The sequence below is a fragment of the Lepus europaeus genome, chromosome 7, assembly GCF_033115175.1.
Source record: "Lepus europaeus isolate LE1 chromosome 7, mLepTim1.pri, whole genome shotgun sequence".
In the NCBI taxonomy this organism is placed as follows: domain Eukaryota; kingdom Metazoa; phylum Chordata; class Mammalia; order Lagomorpha; family Leporidae; genus Lepus; species Lepus europaeus.
The window spans coordinates 80113728-80123401 of record NC_084833.1 but is presented as its reverse complement, the minus strand read 5'-3'; positions in this window follow the sequence as shown (position 1 = coordinate 80123401).

The window sequence follows — 9674 nt, the reverse complement described above, 5'->3', positions numbered from 1 at the left end:
TAAAACTATATACAATGAAAAATAGAATGTAACAATGTGCTCCAAGAAACTTAAAGTCTGACAATAATTGAGATAAATAAGTAAATATGTGGAATTCAAATCTGAATAAATGAAGTGCTACAATAACAAAATATTAGAATAAATAAATGAGGAAAATCTTTTAGTTTGAATTTTGGAAATGATATTAAAAACCAGTAAGAGAATAAAACAAATTAATTTTCAGTAAAGATAGAGTTGTAAGGATGAATTTTAGACATACTTTTCTGAGATTCTCAGGGTTGGGATTCAACAAGCAGCAGCAATATGATGGCTTTTTGAGAAGGAAGGTATTACACTGTCAAAGGACCTAAACCTCCCATTTATTGCCTGATTTCTATTTGGAAGATACAGTTTTGAGTAGTTTTGTCACATTCTTTTCCTGTTCATAACCCTCCTATGAAGTATATATTACTATCCTTCTGTAAGACATTGTAAAAGGGATGCACAGTTTAACCAATGATTCACTGCCACTAACTGGCAAAGTCAGAATGAAGGTTGCCCAACCTCAAAGTTCACTCTCATAAGAACCACAGTATATTAAGTTAGAGTGGATTAGAGAATGTCTTCTGCCTGAGGGAATCCCTATATATTTTTCATCACCCTTTGTTCAGCTTTAATATCCATCAGACCAAGCATCTGTAGAATTGTGACTTTGGTTATTCCATACCTGCTCTTGAATGTCTTTTCCTCTGATCCCAATAACAATTGCTTCTTTATCCAAACTCTGCATATATGTTCTATCCTAATGTGGCATGGTCCTCTGTCTCTTTTCAACAAATGTAATGTCAAATTTATTTGTTAACATTTTATGAGCCATTTTAATTCTTTTAAAGAATGGGTAGAGGGGGTCGGTGTAGTAACATAGTGGGTAAGCTACCACCTGAGACACTTGCATCCCATATGGGACTGATTTGTGTTCCAGCTGCTCCACTTCCAGTCCATCTCCCGACTAATTACCTGTAAAAGGAGTAGAGGATGGCTCAAGTGTTTGGGCCTCTGCTACCTACATTAGAAAGCCAAAGGAAGCTCTTGGCTTCAGCCTGGCCCAGTGCTGACTGTTGTGGCATCTGGGGTAGTGAACGCATCGATGGAAGATCTGTTTCTTTCTCTCTCTTTTACTCTCACTCTCTTTATAACTGTGACTTTTTAAATAATTAAATTAATCTTTAAAAATAAAATGATAGGTAGAATAAAACTAATTAGATAGATGATAGCTCATAAATAAAGAGAAAGTAAGAAAATTTCCAATGACTGAGAGATTAGATGAAAGAGGTAAGTACCAATTCTTTCATGGTAAATGCCTCATATGCATATTTATATTGTCATTGTTGGTTTCATAACTGAAGACTGGTGGTGGCAAATCATGTAACATTACTTTGTAATTGAAATGATTTGGTTTGTATTTTCTTAGCATACTTTTTCAGTCTTTCAAAATATTAATACATGTAAAGACTCTGTAATAATGGTAGGTTATGCATGACAAAGAAGATTTGGAGGCTATCTCTATAGGACACAGCTAATGCATTGTATTAAGGTGGTAATATTATTAAGGTGAATATATGGTGAGACAAAGGTGGATAATATTATTAAGGTGGATATATGGTGAGACTGAAAGATAAAAAGATAAAAAGGATTCTTGCCTTGTGGGTGTCCTCCTTATATCAATATAGATGCTATTTTCATAATTTTGTATTCCCTTTCTTAAGAGTATCCTAAAACTATTTAAGTTACATATTCAACTGAACTCAGAATAAAATACTAGCAGATATAGATTAAAGAGAAACAAAACAAAAATCATTATAATGCTTTTGGAAAGCTCATTGAGATATCTACTAATTTTCCATGTATATATAGGCTGTAATCTATTAGTTTTATTCTTAACATAACATTTTGTCCAACAAGAGACAAAGGCAACAGTACTTATAGAGGCACTATCCATGATAATCTAACCAGAGATGCTATATATTATTTCCAACTGGAAATTGATATCACTGGATTACTGATAAAGAAATATCAGGAGTGATTAATATCTAATGTAGTAAGTGCTACTTCAAAATGCATGTTTTCATGGCAATCAATCCTGCTGTTTAAGATTTTTTTTTTTTTTTTTTGACAGGCAGAGTGGACAGGGAGAGAGAGACAGGAGAAAGGTCTTCCTTTTCTGTTGGTTCACCCTCCAATGGCCACTGCGGCTAGCGCGCTGCAGCCGGCGCACTGCACTGATTTGAAGCCAGGAGCCAGGTGCTTCTCCTGGTTTCGCATGCGGGTGCAGGGCCAAGCACTTGGGCCATCCTCCACTGCCTTCCTGGGCCACAGCAGAGAGCTGGACTGGAAGAGGAGCAACTGGGACAGAATCCGGCGCCCCGACCGGGACTAGAATCCAGGGTGCCGGCGCCGTAGGCGGAGGATTAGCCTATTGAGGCATGGCACTGGCCTAAGATGTTTTTATAAAGGGACTTCAATTAGAAATTATTTTCCTAAAATGCTACTTAAATTTTTCTTAGTTTATTTGAAGAATAAAAATTCAAGAAGGGAAGGAGAGAAAGATATAGACAGAGAGAGATGCAGAGGAAGAATTTTCCTGTTTGGATTTCACCCCACATTGGCCCATATGGCTGGGCTGAAGCTAAAGCCAAGAGCTGGAAACTCAATCCAGGTCTCCAAAATGTGTGGCAAGAACCCAAACGCTTGAGCCACCATTGCTGCTGCTTCCTTGTGTGTGCATTAGTGAAATCTAGAGTCAAAGCAAGAGTCAAGAATCAAACCTGCACACTCCAATATGGAACGCAGATAGCCCAGCAAATATCTTAATGTGTAGGCAAAATAGCCACTCCTTCTTCAGATGTTTTAGTGAAATAATTTCAATGAGTGAAATTTAAATAAGTTGGGCTAAAGTAAATATAATGAATTTAATGTTTAAAATTTATTTAAATTTAAAATTTAATTAATTGATTTACATTTAAATAACTTGGGCTAGAAGTGAATATTTTCCTCAGAAATTTAAATCAATATTAAGCTTCATAACAGTTTTCTTCTTTGTTTTACATTTATTTTCTTCTTCCTTATATATTCCAAAATAAGATATAAGAAAAAGATGGAGTAGCAGAATAGCTTTAAACAAATGTAGATCCCTGCACATTGAGGGCTGTGAGACTGAAGATCCACTCAAATTTCAGATTTAGCTGGCAAAAAAGGGTAATCTTGGGCCTCAGATTCAATTTCGTTTTACAAAGAATGCAGATTAGGAAAAATTTGTTGCAAGGAAAATAAACCCAATAATATTTGCTCAACTAAGTGTGGAAAAAGATCTTAGTTATTACATAAATATGACAAACAATGCCATTGACATTGGGAACATGGCCTCAGGAGATTGTGTTAGAAGCTAATCTCTCTCTCCTTCTCTCTCATTTCCCCTCTCTCTGTTTCTGTTTCTTTCTCTCTCAGATGAGATCAGGCACATTCAGGGTGCTATGGCCATATGGCTTTCTCTCTTTCTCTGTCTCTCTCTCTCTCATACACATAGACACCATGGTCTCCTTTCCTTTGTTTTAGGAAACATTAACTTCCTTCCTCCCTCTCTTCCTTTCCCCACCTCCATTCCTTTTTTATGTCCTGCATTCTTTTTGGAAACCATTTTCTCTGCTTAGCATTTGAGTCATCTTTCTCTTAATTGCAGTTTAAATATGGCTATGATTTGTCTTGAAACAAACTCTGGCTTTAATTCTATGTGGATTCTTATCTTTAAAGCAGTATCCCACTATGTTTCCTCTGTCTTTTGCTTTAGCTTCTCAAAGAGAAAAGCCCATTGTGTCAGTGAATGATCTACCTTTGGTTCCATCTGGGCGTTTCCAGCTGTGCCCAGCACAAGCATGTTGTCAGAAGTGCTGCCTTTTTTGCAGGATGAGCAAATTGACTCGTGTCTGGTACATTGCAGTTGACTAATCGAATCTTTGAGCTACTAAAGACCTTCTGAAATTTGAATTCACTACCTCTGACTCAGCAGAAATACAAAATAATCATAAAGTACATTTGTTGTTTTAAAGAAACGTAGAAAATATTTGGGGAAGAAATCAACAATGCAGTTGAGATCATCTATAAACAATTATGAGGGTAATTTCCACAGTCTATAAGATGGGTATGGTTCTTAAGTGTTTGTAGAATTAACAGGAGTATGTTTTTGATTTTGTACAGTGAATAGGAATTCATATTTGCCTAGAATGATGGGTAATGCTTCCAGAGTTCAGGAGAAAGGACATCCAATACAAGGTCACACATGATATTATCTTTTCCAAAAAGAACATGTATTGTTACTTGGAGGAAAACTGGGAAATTGAGAGAAATTAATTTGGGGCAATGTTATTGAAGACCATAGGACTTTAAGGAAAGCATTAATGAAGTAAAAAAATTAAAAGAAAAAATACCATGGTAGAAGAGTCTGAAGATAGGTAGACAACCTAGAAGATTAAAGTTGGGAGAAAATATTTTCATTTAAGGTGATAATTGTAATTATGAAAAAAGATTGTGAAAGTATGAGCTGCTGTGAAATGAGTAATTATTGCAGTAGAAACTATGTGCCTCCTGACAGGAGTTCTGCTCTGATCTAGTTCTGTATCCTAAGGCAATCTGTTTGATTTCTCTGGGATTTAGCTCATCTTCAAAAATGATGTCTTAATTGTAATATTCTCTAAGGTTCCTTCTCGTTTGAGCCTGGTAACATTGAGGAACATTGAAGATAATCTTTACTATCGGACTTTGTGACAGAAAGAGTAGGAAGATAAAGGAGAGATAGAACCAAAAATTATGCCAGTAATTTCAGCCTTGCATAGTGAATTTAGAATTTAAAATTTTATTTAAAAATAACTGATTATTTTGTTATGATATGTTTAATGTTCAAAAAAATTAAATCTGATGATAAAATATGTATGTGGTTTAAGAAAATAATTTATCATAATTCTCACATATGTATGTATGATTTATATGTATTTTGGCAATAAAAGTTTTTTCTTTATTTTTTGAAGTGAGTTAGAAAATGTGGGTATATGGGATTTTTGATAAGTGGTTCTGTTATACCCTGGTAACTAGTTGTGAATTTCAGAAAACCTGATTCCCTGCTGTGTGAAATGGGAAACCTGGAGAAGAAGGAAGATCTGTCAAGAGAGTAAGTTAACTCAATGCTTTGATTAACAGGCGGCCAGGTGTTAAATTTAATTGCCTTTAGAAAAAAAGAAAATTTTGCTTTTCAACATTTGTCTCACACTTCCTAATCATGGAAGACTTTTACAGGAAGAAGAAAGGGGATGATGTAGTTGTTGAAAACTTATGTTTTAATGAAATGTACTCATTTAAATTCTTATTTTTCTTTTTAAAATATATTTTATTTCAAAATATGTAAAACACAAATAAGAGATTAATATGAAAGTAAGGTTCCTACTATTCAATTACTAAAATATTAACAATTATCATATTTACTCAGATTAATTTCTCCAGAAACAAAAACTACAGATCAAGTGAAACCCCCAAGATACTCTTCTTCCACCTTTTTCTGTTTTTCTCAGTATTAAAAATCTCAGATTCAGTCCATGTATCATGTAGAGGGAAGCTCAATGATTATGACAACATAATTGTACATATTTACATATCCATAAAATATGATATCGTATGTTGCATATTTGCAGTAGTTTTAAACATGTATGCTTTTTAATAATAAATAAAGTTTATAGGAATTATCTGCATATATATTCATACATATAGCTCTGTTAATTCCATATATACATATGCCATCCATTCATTCTGTTTCCAATGAACATTTAAATTGTTTCAATTTTGCTTCAAGTTATAACTCCATAAGTACTCTTGCTTATGTCTCCATGGAGTTGTATGTTAGAGTTTCTCTATAATTGTACATTCACAGGTGCAGAAGTTAGTCTCAGAATACACATTCTTCATTTTACCTTTTACTAATTGCTTTCCATAGAGATTATATTAATTTATAATCCCACAAAAAATGTATGCACTTTCTTATTTCATCATATCCTCACCGTTAATCAAAATATTCAGATTTTTTAATTTTGTTAAAATGCTATAAATTGCAGAAGAAAATTTATTTAATTTGCATTTCCTGGTCATTACTGTAATTAAAGTAATTTTATGCATTGATTTCTCATTTCCTATTCTATAGATTGATTTAAGTCCTTGCTAATTATCATAGTGATTCTTATTGGTATTTAAAATTAAATTATTAATGATTAGTCTTCATTTGTTATTTTATTAATAAATATCTTTTTACTCAATTTTGAGGACTCTTTAATTTTTTCTTTTGTTCATGGAAAGTAAATTAATATTCACAAATGCTTTTCCTTATATGACATACTTCCAATTACTTTTTATAAATATTTTTCCATCATTTTTAGTATATATGCAAGAACATATTTTTCCATTTTATGGTCATAAAATTTGCCTATATTTAATTGGCAAATTTTTGAATATTGAAATCTAAATATTTTAATTATATTTAAACTCTTCAGATATGATTTATTTTTAATATATGATTAGCATTTTCTACAATTTTCTTTTTCTTTTTGACAGGCAGAGTTAGAAAGAGAGAGAGACAGAGAGAAAGGTCTTCCTTTTCCGTTGGTTCACCCCCCCAAATGGCCGCTACAGCAGGCGCGCTGCGGCCGGCGCGTTGCACCAATCTGAAACCAGGAGCCAGGTGCTTCCTCCTGGTCTCCCATGCGGGTGCAGGGCCCAAGCCCTTGGCCCATCCTCCACTTCCTTCCCGGACCACAGCAGAGAGCTGGACTGGAAGAGGAGCAACCGGGACTAGAACCCAGCGCTCCAACCGGGACTAGAACCTGGGGTGCCGGCACCGCAGGCGGAGATTTTGCTAGTGAGCTGCGATGCCGGCCAGCATTTTCTACAATTTTCAACACCATCATGTATAGGTAAAGTGACATTTTCTGCTAAATTTTAATGCTACTATTTCTTTAAATCAAATGTTCATATAACTGTTGCTTTCTTTCCAAATTCATTATTATGAAATGATGTTTAGTAATGCTAATCCTGTCACTTTGTTCTTTTTCTAAGTTGTACTTTATTTTCTTTTGAATTTTTATATAAATTTATCATTAAAGTTGTACCAAAAACTAGTCATACCTATTAAAATATATTTGAATTAATTGTATACATTGATTGCAGAGAATTTACATCTTTGTGATATTAACTTCTCTTTTCCATGGATATAGTATATATCTCCATCAGTTCAGTTATTTTTATGTTACTGAATAATATTTTCATTTTTTTAAGAATTAGTCTTACTATTTTTATTCTAATTGCGTTTCCAAATTGGTTATTATTATGGGAAGATTTTCATTATTTTAATGTAGATTTCTTACCAAAAAAACTGCTGAATGAACTATATGTTAATTTTTATCTTGTATTTTTTGTAGAGATTACTTTTATCCAAATACAATCATGCTTATTTCTTAAAGTTCTAGACATTTCATTTATCCTTATTTTTCTTATGATACTGGTTATGATTTATAATAACATTTTTGTTATTTTACCATAGATTGCCTGGGATTTTCTAAAGAGGTTTATATCATTTGCAGTTATGAATTTTTATTCTTCCTACTCATCCATATGTCTTTAATTTCTTTTTCCTGCTTTGTTATGTTCACTGCAACCTTCGTTAGTGTGTTGGATAGCAGTAATAAGAGAAGGCACTTTTGCAGTTTTCTAGATCCTGATAAGCATTCAGTCTTGAACAATTATATATGACAATTAACTGTAGAGTTTTTGAAGATGCTCTTTATTTATTTGAAGAACTTCTCAGTTTTCATTTGTTCCCAAGAGTTTTAATATTATGATTTGATGATTTATTCCTTTAAATACTTTTTATATATCAAGAGATGTGTTCATGTAGTTTTTCTTTTTTATCCTATTAGAAGAATGAATTGCATTGATTGGTTCCATAATGTCAAGCCATGCTTATTATTCTAGGTATTAGAATAATCCCAAATGATCCAACGTCTCTGCTGAAAAGAAAGGACTTTAGAATAGTTTCTAACTTGTTTTATAATCATATTTGTAAAGTGAAAACAAATTAATCATTCTTCACCAATAAATAATAGGTTTATTTTACATATGTTCTGATCCTTTGGCCTTCATAATGTTAGCTCTTCCCACAAGACAGTTTTATCTGGCTTTTGACCAGTTTACAATATGTATGCACCTCTCATGGTTGTCATTATGCAGTTTGGGAAATATTGACAACTAATGCTTTGTCTTCTTATTATTTTATGTGTTTCATTGTTGTTTCTTTCTGTAATGTACCCAACTAATTAAAATCTAAAGGTGTATCTCAGTTATCCATGTTATTCAAACACCCTAGCTAATACCAATATTCAGCCAAGTTTTACAATCAAAGTTTTACAACCAAAAGGCTGGCTTTCAGATTTAACATGCAAATAAGAATAATCCAGATATCTTAATATATTGCAAATTGCTGGAGTCAAGTCTACAGGTTCAGATTTTGTAGAAATCTATATGTACAAGACCCACTGTTTGCATTTCTAATGCATTCCAGATGTTGCTGATGTTGCTAGTCTGGAGTACCATACTTTAGCACTGTAGTTCTAGAGGATCTCGATCTAATATTAGTTTTCCCTTCAGGCTACAGAAAAGAAGGCATAAAGGGTCTTCACGTGTGAGTTAGTTACTAATAATGTGCACATCTTTCCAGAACAGAAAGTTGAAACTTATAAAAGCTGAGAGAAGTTTCCAAAATTGTACTGAGAATGAGCAACAGAATGTCATTTTTTTTTAAAGATTTATTTATTCATATGAAAGGCAGAGTTACAGAGAGGCAGAGGTGGGGGTGGTGGGGAGAGCGAGAGAAACAGAGACAGAAAGAGAGGGAGAGAAAGAGAGAGAGAGAGAGAAAGATAGAGAGAGAATATGTCTTCTATCCACTGGTTCACTCACCAGATGGCCGCAACCACCAGAGCCACACTGATCTGAAGTGAGGAGCCAGGAGCTTCTTTCCGGCCTCCCATGTGGGTGCAGGGGCCCAAGCACTTGGCCATCTACTGCTTTCCCAGGTCATAGCAGAGAGCTGGATAAGCAGTGGGGCAGCCAGGATCAGAACCAGCATCCATATGGGATGCCAGCACTGCAGGTTACAACTTTACCCAATACGCCACAGTGCCAGCCCCTAGATTAAGTTTTAATTCTATGTCTTCTCATTATAAATCATGTCTTCCTTTTAATAATCTGAAACTCTTCTTGAGTACAGTATGGTATCTTTTTCCTTAAAATAGCATGAGTTAAGATGAGCATCTATTAATTTCTTTCTTGGATAGTTGAGTAAATAGATAAATGGAAAGGTAAATAGCCATAAGCTTTGTCTTCCATTGTGACATTTTGACTCAACATATTTTGGTGGCATACCAACATAGAGCGCAGTGGGAAGGGTCCAACTCAGAATAAGCAATGAGAGGGTGCATAGTCTTTGAATAATTTAAAAAGCAACTTTCAGTTAATCTGCTTTTAATTATGTCCACCAATTCAAAATTCTTCGCAGTACCAGTAACAAAATACTCTTCCAGCTAGAGTGGAATGCTCATCCTGTCTTC